Genomic DNA, 19,441 nt, shown 5'->3' on the forward strand with positions numbered 1-19,441 from the left:
CTCCTTGAAGCTTATGACAAACTACCAAAAACGAGCCAGTGAGCTGCAGCGGTGAAACAACAAGCATTTGAAACAGCTGGACTGTATTTTGAAGCAGTCAATAAAATTCAGTGAATAGCAAAGCTGCCCATTTCATTATTTATATTCATGTAATAAATACACAAATGTCAATTAGATCTGCATGAGAAATTAAGAAAAAGAAAAAAAATCGGTTATAATAATCATTTGCTTATAGTGATCAATTTGATCCGGACGGACATGATTTCCACTGTATTAATATTGCCTACTGCTGCTTTGCATTAAACAGAAGTCTTTTGGTATGAAAACCATCATTTTTAATCTAATTTTTGACAACACAAACTGCTGAAAAATTTTTTGGTGGATTGATTGATTGATTGATTGATTGATTGATTGATTGACAATTCAGTGAGTTATGATAGCGATTAGAGTTGATAGACTAAAGTGTAAATTAAATAGGGTTGATGTGATTTACCAAAAAGCTCTAATTTTGTTCCATCTGTCCAAAGCACATTCTCCCAGAAGTGTGGCTGGTCAACATGCATTTTGGCAAAGTCCAGTCTGGCTTTTTTGCGTCTCTCTCTTAGAAGTGGGGTCTTCCTGGGTCTTGTACCATGGAGCCCAGTTTCATTCAGACAGCAACGGATGGTGCGACTTGAAACTATTGTACCTTGAAGATCAGCTTGGATCTGTACTGAAGTTTTCCTTGGTTCTTTCTCGACCATTCAAGCAATCCTTCTGTTCAATCTTGGCATCCAGAGATGTTGGCCACAGTTCCATGGGCCTTAAACTTCTTAATAATATTGGCAACAGTGGTCACAGGAACTCTCTTTGGAGATGGCCTTGTAAGCTTTTCGTTGACAATGCTTGGCTATTAAAACACAATAGTCTGCTGAAAGTGTCACTGCAAATCAATTACTTTTTACAACATCTAGAGGGTACCGATAATTTTGTCCAGGCTATTTTAGAATGTCTTTGTAGTGTAAGCATGAATTCAGTTATTTTCACAACTTTTTTGTTTTTTCCACTGCAAACCAAACATAGACATACATTGATAATATTTTTTTTTTAAATTTCAACACTGTTCAGCGAATGGTGCATTATTTTAATAAAATGCAAGGGTACCAATAATTTCGGCCACGTCTCTCTGTTGATAAATCCGCAGGTTCTGAGAAGTGCCATGCCAGAGTGCAGTGACGTTATGCATGGCCATTACGCATGGCCATTACACATGACCATTCACTGTGTTAACCTTTACTATGGGGCGGCTGTGGCTCAGGAAGTAGAGCAGGTCGTCCACTAAGCGGAAGATAGGTGGTTCCATTCCAGGCTCCTCCAGTCCACATGTTGAGGTGTCCTTGGCCTTGGGTCCTTGGGTGCTGACGTGCTACGGTAAGCGTTTTGTGTCATTTCCAGTTGCCGACAGTGGTTACTGATAGTGTTTTTGTTGCTCCCAGCTCAGTTAACTTTGATATATTTCTCACTACTGTATATAAATACCTGCTGTATATTTAAACATACACTAGTTCTGCTCAAGCACTCTTAGCTCTCTCCTTCTTTAACCGACTTTCCTCGCTAATGCCATATTTGTTAGTTATCTTTAGCTCAGCAGTTAGCTTAGCAGCTAAACCTAGCGAAACAGTTAGTGATGGCTTCTCTCTCTCCCTCTCGCTCTCCTGCTCTCTCTTGCTCAGTATGTAAAATGTTAAGTTATTCCTCTGCTTCCTTTAGTGAAAACAATACGTGTAATAAATGTAGTTTATTTGCAGTGTTGGAGGCGAGGCTTAGTGAATTCGAAGCGCGGCTCTGCACCATGGAAAACCTATCAGTAGCTAATGTAGTTAGCCAACTGCCAGTATCCGGTGTGGGCCGACCTAGTGTAGCTCCTACTCCCCCGGTAGTTCCCGAGCAGCTGAGAAGCCAGGTTGGCTGAGTGACTGTCCGAAGGAAGCACAGCCCTAAGCAGAAGCCCACAGTTCACCACTAACCAGTTCATGTTTCATACAGGTTCTCCCCACTCAGCAAAACACCTGCTGAGAAACCAACTCTGATTATTGGCAGCTCCATAGTCAGAAACGTGAAGTTAGCAACATCAGCAGCCATAGTCAAATGTATTCCTGGGGCCAGAGCGGGCAACATAGAATCAAATTGAAAACTGCGCGCTGAGGATAAACGTAAATATGGGACGACTGTTATCCACATTGGCGGGAACAACTCCTGATTACACCAATCGGAGGTAACTAAAATTAATGTTGAGTCGGTGTGTACATATGCAAAAACAATGTTGGATTCCGTAGTTTTCTCTGGGCCCCTGCCAAACCTGCCGCATGTCACAATTCAACCACTGCCTGTCGAGGTGGTGTCCAGCAAACGATGTGGGCTTCATAGAAATTTGGCAGACTTTCTGGGGAAGACCTGGTCTGATTAGGAGAGACGGCATACATCCCACTTTGGATGGAGTTGCTCTCATATCTAGAAATATGGCTGAGTTTATCAGTAGACCAAAACCATGACAACCCAGAGTTGAGACCAGGAGGCAGAGCTGCAGTCTTACACGCTTCACTGCACTTCCATTATTACAGTTACCCACCCAAAACCACATAGAAACTGTGTCTGTCCCCCGACCACTTAAATCAAATAAATCCAAAGTAAACAGAAGAGGATTCATTTATAAAAATCTAATAAAAATTAAAACCACTACTGCAATAGTACAACAAAATAAGATAATTAAATGTGGACTCTTGAACATTAGATCTCTGTCATCTAAAGCTGTATTAGTAAACGATTTAATCTCAGATCATCATATTTACTTACTGAAACCTGGCTGTGTCATGAAGAATATGTCAGCCTTAATGAATCTACTCCCCCCAGTCACATTAATACTCACATTCCTTGAGACACTGGTCAAGGAGGTGGAGTTGCAGCCATTTTCAACTCAAGCCTAATAATCAACCCTAGATCTAAATTTGATTATAACTCATTCGAAAGCCTTGTTCTTAGTCTCTCTCACCCAACATGGAAATTTTTACAGTCAGTTCTATTTATATATATATATATATATATATATATATATATATATATCAGTGGAGGCTGGTCCATAGAGCCATAGGAGGTTGATCCTCCTCTATTTTTTGAGAGGCAAGAGGGAGATCAAAATATAAAAAATAATATTTGATCAAAATAAACCATTACCAAATCTCAGTAATATTTATAAAATATTTTTTCTCTCTTTGGAAAAAATCCATTATTGAAGTTCTGATTAAAATGCTTCAACAGTGACACCTGCGGGGCAGGAGGAGAAAGAGCAGTGTGTGTGAAGTGGTGGTGGGGAGCAGTGGGGGATAGTGAAGGGGAGTGGGGGACAGAGGAGGACGGGCTCCTGCTGTCCTCCGCAGGGCGGGATCTCCTACATCTATTTAATGTACTTCATTTTTTTTCATGCTAATCTATGATTGGCCAAGACACGTAAAATGACGCTCCAATGGAGGACGTTCTCCCTAACCAATCAACAACCGGAATACAATATTGACATCATGTTGGTCCAATGATAGTTTCCAGATTTCTTCTTCAATTCTCTACCACTGTAAAGTACATGAGTGTGACAAACTGTTAATAGAAGAAGACCGGTAAGATATGGATAAATTACATTTCACTTTTTTTATCAAGCAGTAGATAGCTGCTTGCGTGAGTCAGCTGTTAGCTTGTTGTAGCAGCCTTGAAGGACTCTTTATACATCCATGAAGGACTATTAAGGACTGTTGTTGAAGCAACCGGAGAAACAACCAGGAGAGTTAGCTTGTTTTTCATTGTTGCTAATGATATCAGACTGGTTAACCAGCAGCCATAAAGTTCTGTTAACTAACAAACAAGATGACCAACAGCTAGAAATGGACATTATGACATTAATACTTCATCTCCATGATAGAAAGAAGAAGACAACAGATAATGTGAGTCAGATACAGCTTCTCTTTCTCTGTCTCTTTGGTTGTTAATTTCATATCTGATGGTTAAATGTCTCTCTGTGTGGCTGTTGTGTGAATTTATCTCTTTAACAAGAATGCAGCAGAGATCATACAATGTGCTGTAGGTAGTTTCCTTGTTGAAGTTACAGTGAGCTGTCTGATCTCACTCATTCATTTGGAATTGATCCCGTTTTTAATTAAGTGGTTGTTCAGTCACCTGTTGATGTTGTGTTATTAGTAAATTACTGTGCAGGAGGTCTGGCTGCTTGCTTCTGACAGTTTCTGTAGTTCAGTACTATATTGAGTAATGAGCTTAAAGTAGAAACTAGAATAACATGTCAGCTTTGTAGACTATATTTTGTATGTCGTGCACATAGATAAGAGTGTGTAAGTCATGTATTTGATACATGCATTAATACTTTCTGATGTGAACCTACACTTTTAGATCTGTGAATGTTTTTAGTATTCAGTCTTTCTAGTATTCAGCACTGATCTGTTCCTGTATCACATTATAAGCTTTGTGCTACTTTATATATTTCTGTAAATACACAGGAAACACATGTAAATCATGTGCTATTTTGTCTGTTTTTGATGAGAACATAAATCTGTTGTCACAATAGAACAGTACTGCAAATTTGAATCACCCCCCTCCCATGGTGTGTCTTCCTCAAGCTCGGCTCCTCTACCAGAGGCCTGGGAGTTTGAGGGTTCTGCGCAGTATCTTAGCTGTTCCTAGGATTGTGCTCTTCTGGACAGAGACCTCAGATGTTGTACCTGGAATCTGCCGGAGCCACTCTCCCAGTTTGTGGGTCACAGCCCCAGCTCCAATTACCACTGGCACCACTGTTGCCTTCACTCCCCACATCTTTTTTAGCTTCTCCTTCAGCCCTTGGTATTTTTCGATCTTCTCATGTTCCTTCTTCTTGATGTTGCTGTCGCTTGGGATTGCTACGTCTATCACTACTGCCTTCTTCTGTTGTTTGTCAATCAACACGATGTCCGGTTGGTTAGCCATCACCAGCTTATCAGTCTGGATCTGGAAGTCCCACAGGATCTTGGCTTGGTCATTCTCAACCACCTTAGGAGGTGTCTTCCATTGTGACCTTGGGACTTCCAGCCCATACTCAGCGCAGATTTTCCTGTACACTATACCAGCCACTTGGTTATGGCGTTCCATGTACGCTGTTTCTGCCTGCATCTTACACCCTGCTATTATGTGCTGAACTGTCTTAGGAGCATCTTTGCACAGCCTGCACCTGGGGTCCTGTCTGGTGTGGTAGATCCCTGCCTCTATTGAACTTCTACTAAGTGCCTGTTCTTGTGCTGCTATGATTAGTGCTTCTATGCTGTCCTTCAGTCCAGCTTTTTCCAGTCACCGGTAGGATTTCTTGATATCAGCCACTTCTTCTATCTGTCGGTGGTACATGCCGTGTAGGGGCTTGTCCCTCCATGATGGTTCCTCCTCCTCCTCTGCATCATTGGGTTTCTGCTGCCTGAGGTATTTACTTAGCAGTTCATCTTTGGGGGCCATCTTCCTGATGTATTCCTGGATCTTGGTTGTTTTGTCCTGGACAGTGGCTCTGACGCTCACCAGTCCTCGGTCTCCCTTGTTCCGCTTAGTGTACAGTCTCAGGGTGCTGGACTTGGGGTGAAACCCTCCATGCATTGTGAGGAGCTTTCTTGTCTTGATATCAGTGGCCTGAGGTCGAGAGGAGGTTCTGGGTGCACCGGGTCAGCGCTGAGGGGCTTAAGCGGAGCTTTACTCTCTGGCCACCAGGATCCTAGATGGGGTTGCTACATAGGAGGCCGTTTATCGTACCATAGAGCATGCCTGTCAAAAACTGCATCAAGTTCAAAACAGTTTTCATCAGCAAAAACACCTGGGCTGTGTTTCATGGAGTGCTTTTTGGACTACTGTTGATACTCATTGCTCTATTGCCTGTACGTGTCAGTCTCGCCAGAGCAATTAACATTGATGGAAAGTTATCATTAAACAACTGAGAGCATTTCTTAATACGAGCAATTTTGGTCTACATTGTATGCAATTTGGCTTTAGAGCAAATCATTCCACCGAAACTGCTACCTTGCACTTAATAGAGCAAATTAAATCAAGACTTGAGAAAGGAGGAGCAGTTGGTGCTGTATTTTTAGATCTGTGTAAAGTATTCGACACAGTCCATCATGATGTTTTAATATCGAAACTCTCTAAATTTAACTTCTCATCTAGAGCACTGGCATGGATGTCTTCATATTTATCTAATAGGATACAGTGTGTTAAAGTTGGTGACACACTGTCCAGTAACATGAAGTGCACAATGGGTGTTCCACAAGGGTCAGTGTTAGGTCCCCTATTATTTAGCCTATATATTAATGCTCTCCCTCACCAGTGTCATGATGTAGAAATACAAATGTATGTAGATGACACCGTTGTGTACACATGCAAAAACAGCTGAGTTAGCTGCTGCTAAGCTAACAATTGCATTGGAAAGGATCACACACTGGCTTGATCAAACATGTCTGAGTCTAAATGTAAACAAGACAAAAGGTATGTTTTTCTCTAAAACCATGGTATAACCTCCTAACGCTGATATTTTCATCAAAGGTGAAAAGATTGACATAGTTACTGATTTTAAATATCTTGGTGTGACACTGGATCCAAATTTGAACTTTAAGAAACATGTTAAAAAAACGGTTAAAACCATAAAGTACAACTTAGCAAATTTTAGACATATTAGAAACTGTCTCTCTTTGGATACAGCCAAGATATTTATGCATGCTATGATTCTTTCCCATATGTCTTATTGCATCACATGTTGGGGGCAGGCTGGAGAAACAGCCATAAAACCTCTTGAGTCCTTATACAAACAAACTCTAAAAACTCTGGACAAAAAGCCAATGCATTTCAATCACTGTAGGGTACTGGAGAAATACAATTTACTGAGCTTTGACAATTTTAGATTATTCTCAAATTTGTGCCTAGTTTAAAATTTTTTAAATGGTTTGGCCCCTCCTCCACTATGTGACTTTGTGTACACTCGCTCAGTAAGCTCTATTGGATCCTCCAGAATATCCTCTATACAAGATTGTACCATACCATTTCCTTGCACTGCATTTGGGCAGTCAGCTTTCTCTGTGAAAGCCACAACTCAGTGGAATGCCCTCCCTCTGCACATGTCCGACATGTAAATTCAAGATTTGCAGGTCAAAGTCTCATGACTCATTTAAAGATCAAATGAAGTTTGTATCTAAAACTATGTGGAAGCAATAAATGTTCAAAAAGGTGTGGGTTCGCTCACACTCTCCATTCAAATTTGAGAGTATACCAGGTCATGTGAGTTAAAAGTCTTTACTTTTCTAAAAATAGACCTGATGAAAATTAGTTAATTAATTTGTTTTACACACAAACTCATCAAGAGTTTTCAATTTACTAATTGAAATGCAAGTGAATGGGCCCAAAACCTGCATCATTTTGATGACACAGGTGTGAGCAAGACAGACATGTCTCACCCTTCAGAAAATTCTCATCCTCACACCGTTGAGATTTGATGTTTCGCCATGACAGAGGAAGTTGCTATAACTTTATTGTAAATGCTCCAGTGTGCACCAAACTTCTCCCGGCCTGAACACGTCTACATGACAATATTCCATCAGTGATGCAAACTGGCTGAATAGCGCCCCCTACAAAATTTCAGCAAAGCAACCCCAGCAGCAGGCAAAATAGTGGACAAAGGAAGTGATATTTATCTCCTTCTTGCACTGTCTGAAAAAAGCCCGGCTCTAAAGACACGTGCCCATGACAGAAGCCCTTCGATTGCACGCAAGAGCCTGTTCAACGCTGCTCGCAGCTTTAATTATTGTTATTATTATTATTATTATTATTATTATTATTATTATTCGTCTTCGACCACTCAAATTGCTGTGAGCTGGAATGAGTGAAAACCATGAAACTTGGCCCAATAACTGGAAATTATGTGCATGTGTTTAACAAGAAATTAATTAATTAATTAATTAATTGTGGTGGTGCCCCTGTTAAAGGTGCTGTGTGTGGAATTTAGTGGCATTGTGGAACGGACTGTGCAGAAATGGAATATAATATTCATAAGTATGTTTTAATTAGTTTTTAATCACCTGGAAATAAGAATCACTGTGTTTTTGTTACTTTAGAATGAGCCCTTTATATCTACAATGGGAGCGGGTCCTCTTCATCTGAGCCCATCATGTTGTACCGCCATGTTTCTACAGTAGCCCAGAATGGACAAACCAAACACTGGCTCTAGAGAGGGCCTTTCGTGTTTTTCGCAAGTTTTGTGAACACTGTATGTTCTCCTGCACACTTGGAAGTGGAAAGTGAGGGGAGGGGTATTAAGTTGGTTGCAACTGCAACCTCACTAGATGCCACTTATTCACACTGGTCCTTTAACTTTATGAGTGCTTACTATTAATTTCCAAGTGTAGTAATACTCGATACACTAATCAAACTATTAAATGAGCCCTTGTTTCCTGTGGATGAGGGCACTGCCATCTTGGATGAGACCACTCCTGTCAGGATATCTTTTTTAACACAGGATACGGTCTCTTAGATTTGAGACATGAGACCAAATACTTCTTCGATATAAGATCTAAGATGATGTTATCACAGTAGATTTCTGAGTGTCTGTGCTACAGCGATGTAACTGACTATTATAGCAGTTTGTGTGTGATCATTTCAACATTTCTCCATGCCGAGGAGTCATAGACAAATTGCTCCTGGTAGGAAAAGACTGAGTACAGAATGATGTCAGTGTGTTAGTTGTGTTGCCAGCCCTCTGACAGATCAGATTGTGAGGATAAGGGGGGGGGGGGGGGGCTGTCAAGGCAACATCCCTCATGCACTGTGGAGATGTCACTGATGCTGCTGCTGAGAGGGTGGGACTGGGACTGCACTTGGGAAAAGCAGGGCTGCTGAAGGTTTGAGCCTGCTGGCAAAACTCGAATGTGGAAACAGCAACATGAGGGAGGGAAAGATGGAGATGAAGCTTAAAAAGTGCAAACAGATTTATTTGGCCTGTGTGGGGTGTGCTCTGGCTTTCACCCTGTGGCACTCACAAATCAATAATTGAACAGAGCGAGTATAATAGCTGCTACACACGCCGAACACTCTCTGAGTATGGCGAGGAAAACTCATTTGGAGGCAAAATAAATTGCTGTTCGTGGTCCAGAGTTGCTCACCTGTCTCCTCTCTGAAGGATGAATGGAGAGTGGTGTTGGTTGTGCACACATTAGCGTGCATGCTGGGATCCTGTCAATGCTTTACATGTCCTCCAACACATAAAACACTTATCTGTTTCCTCTCCCACTTCCTGTCACAATAACTCTTGAATATATGACCTGATCTCTCATTCCACAGATTAGAAAAGGACACTGTTCCTGAATCCTTATGACATCCCTGTGGTGAGGCCTGCTGTACTGTGGTCATCTCATAATCAAATTGCAAAATACTGGGGCAGACCTTCTCAACTCTGGGGTTGTATTGGGAGTCAGGAAGATTCTTGAGCTGTATGTGTAGATAAAGATGGCACTGGAAAATAGATGCTGAGCTGTTCAGTGATGACAGCCAAGAGAGCTGCTGCTCTCAGGGATTTGTATGTGGCCCCAAAGCAACTTACTGTAATGCTGTTGCACACTGAAGCTTACATGTAGCCAGGAGAACAATGGGTAGAGTGTGTTCATGGGCTGTTTAGATAGTGTGGTATGATTTGCTTCTGGAATTAGTACTGTAATAGATGTTTCTTTTTGTTAAGGTAATGTTGTCACTTTAAGATCAGCTTAAGGCTACAAGGTGTTATGTGTGGCAGTTAAGAATTTAAAAATTATTTGATTTTTCAGAAAACATAATTTCATTCCTTTCAGAGTTGTGCAATTATATTCCTTGCATCCCATTTTTATAACACATCATTTTATTATTGATAAGTTATTTCGGCTATGTTGCTAAGGTTATTACTGTGGAGAATATGCTGCCAGAGTGTAGATTGTACAAATAGGTTCTTGTCTGGGTTAATTGTGTGTTGATTTATTGGTAATGCCTCAGGGCTCCAGTAGGGGGAATTTTCTTTTTCTTCTCCCTTGCTCAATACAGATAAGTGAAGGCGAGAACAGTGTACTGGTTTCTTCATTCCTCTCTCCTCACTATTTTCCCTCTTTTAAGGTAATTGCCGTACACAAAGCACCATAAACTTGCAAACTTATTTGCAACTAGCAAAATTATTTGTATTTCTATTTGTATTCAAATAAAAGTGGAAGGAGACTTAAAATTCCTTTTATTATGCTTTTAATTTCAGAAATTCAAAGTGTTACAATAAGTGTTCATGAATAAACTACCTTACAAAGGAGGTCTCCACACCGGGTCTCAATCTGGAGGCTCCCAGATCATAGACGACTGCGCTGACTACTGCGCTAAAACTTTACTCATCGCCTCATTGCAGACAGACCTCTACCTATGTATACCCCCATAAAACAGAGATGGCACAGCATGTAACATGTAGGGAAGAACTTAAAAGGCAATTCTTGCTTTGCATTTTTCATTTATTGCCTATTTTTTACAACCTAAGTTTGAGGAAAAGAGAAGGGGAACAACAGGTTATTGAGAGTCCCATGGGAGCATTTTGCGTGTGTCAGTAGCTCAGCTTTATCTCTGGGGAACACCCCCAACTCCGGGATGTATGTCCATATTAGGAAATGTGCAAGCCACTACTGTTGTCTATAGATATCTAACGTCTACAGTTCATTAGGTTGAGTTATCTGCAGGTATTGAGCTAGAGTCTGTCTACTGTAATCATTCTTGTACTATGATACTCTGGGTGGTGTAACTGCACCATTGTTTATTAGTACTATAGTGAACAGTTATAGATAGAACAGTAATCAGTAATAGATATCTAATGTCTAGAATTCATTAGGTTGAGTTATTGGCAGGTATTGAGCAAGAGTCTGTCTACTGTAATCATTCATGAACTGTGATATTCTGGGTGGCGTACCTTCACCATTGTTTATTAGTACTATTGGGAACAGTTGGGAGCTAAAATTCAAGAAAGGTTGTTCATAGGAGACATATCTACCTCTTTATTGACTTGACTGATGTTGTTAATTAATTACAAAAAAGGGAAAAATAGATATTCTGTTTTGTTGTCACTGTGAGTACTCTTCACGTTACAAAATTAATGCTGTTCTTTATTGAGTACAGTCGCGGAAAAGTCAAATTGACAATGCCAATCACTCCCTCCTTGATGGTTTTGTATCACGTGTTTTTCCTCCGATGCCAATATGTGTGAGTGAGTGAAAAGCAGGGTGTGGAGGGTGGTGGATGTGGCAGTTGCTCTGCATATAGCACAATATTTTTTTTAAAAACTTAGACCACAATCTTTCCCCAATTTTAACCAACCAATTCATCTTAACCATATTTAAACCTTAGTTTACTTGCCATAACCACATTAATTTCCTTACTTTAACCAAACTCTAACCATCGTAGAAATAATTTATTCTTTTTTGCCACTTGGGGGGCAAAGGCACTCCACAGCAAGTTGTAAACACAACACTGACACATAATCAAGACACAGAGCAACATTAACATTCAATTGGCATCTCCTTTTAGCTCTGTTTTTGGTGTCCACCAACTGCTAAGAAAAATATCTGACTCTTTAGTGGCTAAATGCTCCACTATGTTCACCAGCTAATTGCTAACTTGTCTAACTGTTTACTCTTTGGTGCTGGACAGCTGCCTGCTGCTGAAGAGTCTGTGGGGTGTACAACTAAAACAATGCCCTGAAAGATGACAGAAGCTCTGTGAATCTGAATGTTGAAAAGCAGGATTCGGTGATAATTCTCAGTGTGTTTGTCATAAGTGACATTTTTCGCATTACACATAATCAATATATCCCTCGTTAATGTATAGACGTATTGGTTATATAACAGTATTGGTTAGTACAGATTTAATCATAGCATCTTCGAGGATTCAAACATATTACTGAACACACCCTGGGGTTTTCTATCTTCAAAATGTCAGACTCAAGCCCATTTGTTCCTACTGAAGACATATATTTACTTGCTCCCTGAAAACCTTTTTGCTAATCTCCAGTGGTGTAACTAGTGGCGTAAAGCGTACCTTAGGGTGTCAGTGCACCATGACATCACTGATGGGTGTGGTTACAGGTGCAATAGATTAGTGATGCTGGCTGTGGTCAGAGGTCAAACCAGCCTGGAAACTTTCAATGAGGGTTGGCAGTGAAACATTGCTTTTCAGCCTGCTGATAAGTTAGTCTTTAAAACAGCTCACAGATACATAGTTTAATTTATTTTTAAAGGCTCAGGAATTTCCTTAAACAGCAAGACACACAAGACAGTTTTTAACAAACATTACTCAAACAGGGGGAAATTGTGCATTTGTTGGGGACACTTTTCACCAGTGGAATAATGCACTTGTGTTGCTCTGGTGTGTATTTCTGGCAACAGGACTGTGTATGTGGAAAAAAATTCCAGTCAGAACTAGAAAGAGCTAGAACTAGAAATTTCTGAAGAAATTTTAGGTGTGCTGGCAACCTGGCATGGCTGTCCCCGAAAGCATGCGCACCACAGGCTGAAAGACAAAGGCCGAAGACAAGGCACAATAAACAGCCACAAGGTGGTGCAATTGGTTGGATGGACAGGGGGCACCTTTGTACCTAATATCAGCCCTGTGATGTTAAAGAAAAGCAGTTATTAAAAATATTATATTAAGAGTAGTGCCACCCTGGGGGGAAATAGTTAAAAATGACGGAAAATATATATACAAATATACAGATATTCAGTTTTCTTCTAAAACCAAATCTGTACTCCCTGCTCCTTTATTTAACTTCTGCAGTAGGCCATGTCCATACCACAGCACATGTGTCTCAAAATTTTTCCTCTAGAGATTAAACAGAAGTAGAGAAGGCCATTTCTGAGGGAATTGCAGTGTGAATGCTGGCTGTTAAAAGGCTTACACTAAACTGGAAGAAGCTGAAGGAGTATGAATGAGTTGGAAAAGTGGGAAATGGGTGGGTCAAATTAGGAAATCTCAATCAGCTGTGTTGAAGATTTTCAAAAAGTATAAAAGAATTTGAAAGTTAATTAAACTCCTAATGTATGAAAGATGTGTAACATTTTAAGGTTTGAATAGAAAATGAATCAGTAGATAAGGATTGAAAATGCATGAAAAAGAAGCTGAAGCAGTATGAATAGTAAAAGTGGGAAATGGATGAAGGATACAAAATATAGACTAAGGAATGAAAGAAGTTCACATGGGAGTTTTAGAGCAAGGACTTAAATGAGCTAAAGTGTACTGAGAAGGAGGTGAGGTTTCCTTTAATTGTCTTCATTGGAATAAACATAAAACTTTTGACATAATGTTCAAATTTTCACATTTTGAACATTCCGTCCATTTACTTACATTGTAAAAAATTATTGAAAAAAGCTTAATATTTTAAAAAGCTGACTCATGAAGGCTGAATCAGCTTTCCCACTAATAATAAAGCTTAAAAGAATATTTTTTTTAAACAAAACAACATTTTTTTTAAATTAGTGTGAATGCAATGCTTATTCAGCAGTGTTCACACTAATTTTATAAAAAGGAAAGTTTTAAATTGCATCTAGAGAAAATGAGAATGTAAAAATGGAGGATGGGAAGCAGCACAGATGAGGGCTGTCCACTGTGCTTTGATTTCTTTACTTTCCACCAGCCTTGGCAGGAGCAACAGAAAACGAGATTCATTTTTGACATTGGGATCAATAGAGATTTTTGCCTCCTTTTCCTGTCTTCCAAACACAGACACATTTAATTTGATGTTTACTTTGCACTTATTGAGTTTTGAACATTGTTAAATCATACCTTTCAGCTGTTTAATTCCACCTTGCACCAGACCTTCATTCCCCCCAACTATTCTGTCTTTTTACATGTTATCTGCTCTGAGTACAGAGGAGGGATGAAGAGAATTGAGAAAAAGAGTGTGTGTGTGAGAGAGAGACAGGAAAGAGAATGGGAGAGAGAAAGAAAAAACAGAGGGAGAGAGATGAAGCCACCCACAGGGTGCTAAAAAGTATTTCCTCTCCATTATTTTGGTCTCTCCTCTCTCTCCTATGGCTTAGGTGCTCCTGCATGAAATGCTGATGTGATTCCCCCTTCCCTCCCCCAGGTCTTTCTTCTCCATCTCTTCCCTGTGGCAATAGATCAGATTTCCTCCAGGGAAATCATTACTTGGCATCATTACCATTCCCAACACTTTTATCTACTACCCCTTGTTTCCTCACTCCATTGCTTGATTAAGTTTAGGGAGGGGAGGAAAAGGGGAAAAAAAAGAACACCTTTTAACGCCAGCCCCAGTAAATAGGTCTTGGATGAGTTGCTTTGACTGGGGTACTTTCAGGGTTCCAGTGTGGATGCTGTCTTATGGGAAAAGTCCTTTTCAGTCCAAATTTAAAATAAAACCCTCCAATGTTTCCAATGAGAGCCATGCAAAACTTCTGTTATTTGTGGGGACCAACTGCAGCAGATGTTCCATTTCAACCTTTATTAGCAATGGTAATGAATTTGGCAGGATGCTGACTATGCAGAAAATTTGTTTGTTTGTTCCAGCTGAACATAATTTATGAGCAGGGACTGGTGAGAAGAGGAAGTAACAGTGAGTACTGTTCTCAGTGTTTTGTGGATTATTGAATCTCCATACTGAGACATTGTCTACTTAATTGCCCAGGAAATTTTACATGTTCACACAGTTTGTATTAGATCCTGACCGATACACTGAAGGGACCAACTGACAGACACATCAGTTATTGGTCACACATCAAGTAAGAAGAAATGTCAGTACAGAAAAGAGCACCAACAAGTTTATCTTTACACAACAAAATGTTCTGTTCACTTCATATCTTGATCATGTTATGTTGGTATAATTATTTTTTTCTTTCTCAAATATCAACAATGATATTAGCCATAAAAGCACAATATCAGCCCTCCTCTAATGTGTTCTTATTGTCAGTTTATAATACATCTTATTACACTTAATATTTATTTAATATTATATGTGTGTATTTCATTGACCTAATTTTGTCATTCTGTTTCTTTAGATTGTAATTACGGTATGTACTGTACTGCTACTTATGTCTACTCTGTATATACAACCTCTATTGTGGAGCTAAAATGATGAGGTTGATTAGTCAAAAATCAACCAGCAACAATTTTGAAAAAAATAAAAAAAACATAATTAAAAAAAAAAAAATTAAGCCAAATGCAAACAGTTCTCTGATCCTAGCTTCTCAAATGCATTTTGCCCTCACATGCATGATATTAAACTGAATATCTTTTTTTTCAGACTGTTGGTTGGACAAAATAAGCAATCTTAAGATGTCACCTTAGGCTCAAGGAAAATGGCGAGAAATAATTGGCAGATTAATCAGTAATGAAAATCACCTTTTGCAGGTCCAATGTGAAAGAGAGATTCCTCTTCTGATGCCCATCCCGAGGTTTCTACACAGTTTTTTCCAGTATATGCATATATTCTTAATCTGAATACTCCTATTGCTAATTGGAAAAAAAAACTGAAGGCTTCAATCATATATTGTACAATTTTGAGCATATAAATATAGGGCATATTGACATTAGCACTTTACTATCTGTGATAAAATATTCTAAAATTACTTTCTAACTCTTTCCATATCCATATCGCACAGCCTTATTTACAAGCACATTTATTTATTGTCAGTTGATCATAATTGAAAATATAGGCCTGTTTTACTGCTGTGCTTCCAAACATTACTTATGCAAATACACATTAATCTGTGGCAGCAAATAACTTCCACAGTCCCAATCAGTTTGAGTGACAGGAGGTTCCTATCCTTTATTTTGAATATTGGTGGTGGGGCAATCTTTTTGTTTAGGATTGTGTATTGTGCTTAATGCAGAGTGGACACTTGGACTGGAAACTCATACATGTAAATGATAGTGCAAATAAACCAACTTTGACTGATCTTGAAAGGTGTTAACTTCAGACTGGTTTTGCACTCAACTACTAAATAAAACTAAATTCACCTGAAATTTCCAAAAAGGTAGCCATACATATCATTAAGCCTGAACCATTATGGTGACATGAGGCTTGATGTGCATATTAACTCCAAAACTTGAGACTTGATTTTGACTTGCATTGGTGATTCATGAACATCCTCACTTTAAAGGGGCAGTCCACTGATTTTACATATGAATATCAGTTTAGTTGTAGACCATGCAGCCTGTGAAACAGTTTTATAATATCTTCTGTAGCTCTGGGGGAGCTTTGTCAAGTCTGAGAAAATATGATCATCAGGGTTATTTCTGGTTGTATATGATACTTTTAAGTGGAGATGAGGAATTTAAAAGACATGGGTATTTACAAGGCAGAGAGAATCTATTACATGTGTTTGGATATTGTTTTAATCTGTGTCTTGCAAGACCCCCAAATTAATGGCAATGCAGTGCTAAAAAGTTGGGATACCATTAAAGATTTGGATCTAACACATCAGAGGAAAAACATGTCATTCATTTTTTTTTTCATTTTTGCATGACGAGCTAATAGTTTGTTCATGGTTCAAAATGGTATGCATTTTTACTCAATCTATGAATGTACTGTATCCACAGCACATCTTTTCTGGTCAAGTATAAATGATAGTTATAGACCCTTGCCTGTGCTGATTCTTTCAAAAAATCTTTTATGTACCATGTTAATTACAGCTGTAACTCACTCCCTGTATTTCTGTATTGTAAGGCAGCTTCCCTCTGTGCCATGTATCTATAATTCATACTCACAGTTTTGGTTTCTTTGTTGTCCCTGCAGGCAGTCCCAGGTAAGTCCTGGTGCTTTAGTAGTACTGCATGGGGCGGGAAGGCCCTGGGGTAGAGCCTCAGGCAATGGCGTTGGCCCAGCCACTCTCCAGAGACTGCTCTGGCTCAACTGGTCCGTCAATCTTCAGAGACAAATATAAGTACTCCAGTCTTCATCAGCAGCTGCTTTCTCTCTCTCTTCTGCTTTCTCTCATATTCTGTTCCTATCTCACTTTGCCCACGTATTCAATCCAAAATGGTTTACACCCTACAAGTTCTGTATGTGGGCGTGACATTGTGCAAGTGGGGTCAAGAGGTCAACAGTGGAGGCGGCCAGAAGATGTCTTTCATGACTTCACTGATGCAAATACCTCTCACCAAACAAACACAGAGGAGAGAGGAGAGGGGGGACATGGTGAGTGTCATACCAATAGCAGCTGTGTGATGTATGAAAAGTGCAATATTGCAATAGGTCATCTAAAGACATGTTATCTAACAGCACAGACATCTTCCCTTCCTGCAGGACTGAATGTAAACAGCAAACAATCACAAATTGTCACAACAATAACTCTCAAATGACAACTGTATCTGAAGTCAATACAAGCTAACGGTGCAGTTTCTGGCATTGGGGGGCTTTCTCTGACAGCCCCACAATCCTATTGACTTTTCACTGTTCCTGATTTTTGACAGATCAGAAATGAAGCTCCCTCAGCCTCTGCAGGCCTCTGAGGGCCACCTTGGCCTTTCAGGCTGGGGCTTGCCAGGGTATTAGGGGTGTCAGGTTCAGTGACGGGATGGTGAACAGTAATTATAGCAAGGCCCCGGCCCCTGTCCAGATCCCCTGGTGTCAGGAGGAGAGCGCTGGATTGGCAGGAGGAGCTCCAGGCCTGGAGTCTCCAGAGGACCCATTAAGACGGAGGCCCAGCGTCCTGATCAAGCCAACCCCTGTGCTCTTTGACTGCACAATTACAGCTAGGCCCGCTCATTTGCGGAGCTCACTGTTGTTGTTAGCGTCACCTCAGTCCATAGCCTCCTTAATAACGCACTCAGTAGTGCTTGCAGACCCACAGTCAGCACAGTGAGACGTGCAGGGTGAGTTAATGATGAGGGTTACGATTTCCGTGTGATGTTACATGATCTGATTGGTAGAGAGAGCCTGACCTTGTGGTGCACTGGACCTATTATTGAAAAAACAAGAAGTCTGCAGGATTTGTAATTGCCTAGAGTTTATATGGATAGTTTGGGTTAATATTTGATTCTAGTCACATTCTGGATGTCTTGCTACTGAAATAAAGAAAGAGGTTTATTCTGGGGGTTGGGGTGTTTTCTTTTTATTGTTTGGCTATATACTTTTGTATGTTTGTTCATAAGTACATACACAATTTGGCCAAAATTATGTCAACCCAGTCTCACATCAAAATGTGTAATAGCTACATTGGTCCACAGTGCAAAATGTATTAGTTTCACAATAACGGCTCTAAAATTCTGAAATGTCTGTGGTTTTTTTGACCTGTTCTTTTCTAATGGCCTGCGTCCACATTACATCACTGTGAAGTTTCTGTCTGTCAAAAAAAAAAAAAAAAGGCTGACATTCCTTTTATTCTCAGTGGAAAAGCCAATATTTTAAAATAGTTAGCATTAAAATGTGTTTTGATAACATTTCTAGTGAGAAATGTGCATTTTACTTTCATAATCTTCATTCAGTGAATGTGGTATTTAGTTTGTCAGTTATTAAGTAGATTTTTTCAGGCTTTCTATGATTTCTATGGTGGTTGCTATGGACACTGCTATAGCTGAAACCACATAGTTACATGTTGTTTGAATCATTGTCTTTGTGTTGTGTAGTTATCTGAGCTGTTATGTTTTTTGTGTTATGCAACTGTTTGATGTTCTTTCAATAAAAAACAGATTTTAGAGCACCTCAGGGATTAATTGAATTTGAAATCCAGAATTTGAAGCTTTGTGATTGGCTGACTGGAGGACCTGCCACCTGGAAGTATTTTCCTCACTGTCACAGTCTTAAGGTTTTCTTTTATGATATCTTTAACATTTCTCAACAAAAAAACACAAAAGTGTTCTTGATAACTCAACTATATGATAGGTTAATGTTAAGGTCATCAGTTTTAAATATTCCTCCTTCGATTCTGAGAAGTTTTTTTTGGTCAGTTTTCGATTGTGTCTTTCAATCTACATTACCCATGAGCCTCGTCGACCGTTTCTATGGAGATGAAGACAGTCAGCTTTGCATTACACTACAAAACTTTTATTTACTTTTATTTATTCCAAGTTGATTAAGATTTTTGTGTGCAGCTGGTTTATTGAGGCATTCACACAAACAACATTGGATGATGTTAACATCTACTTTTTCTTAACATAGATTATCTAGATGCAGTGTAATTACGAGTTCAGCTGTACTAGATATTTGATAAATTCAGTAGATATATCTTTTTACGACCATATTTACGCTCAGAGAGACTTTTCACTACATGGGCCGGACCCCGCCATCTTTGGACTTCAGCGTGAATCCTGTTCCTTCCTGGAGACTGAGAGGCTGGTATAAACTGTATCCTGTTCCTTCCTGGTGTTACAAATCAACTGGCTTTCCTGTTAACTGGTTACGTTTGTTTGT

The 19,441-nt window shown here is 39.6% G+C and overlaps 1 long non-coding RNA gene across 1 annotated transcript; it reads left to right on the plus strand.

The window, feature by feature from the left end:
- Nucleotides 1–1,253: 1,253 nt before the first annotated feature.
- Nucleotides 1,254–18,423, plus strand: LOC121890382. The gene is made up of 3 exons (XR_006093767.1): nt 1,254–1,410; nt 16,826–17,227; nt 17,503–18,423. It is a non-coding gene; the product is annotated as an uncharacterized LOC121890382 (long non-coding RNA).
- The last annotated feature ends 1,018 nt before the right edge of the window (nt 18,424–19,441 follow it).

This window comes from Thunnus maccoyii, chromosome 23 (genome assembly GCF_910596095.1).
Source record: "Thunnus maccoyii chromosome 23, fThuMac1.1, whole genome shotgun sequence".
Classification (NCBI taxonomy): Eukaryota; Metazoa; Chordata; class Actinopteri; order Scombriformes; family Scombridae; genus Thunnus; species Thunnus maccoyii.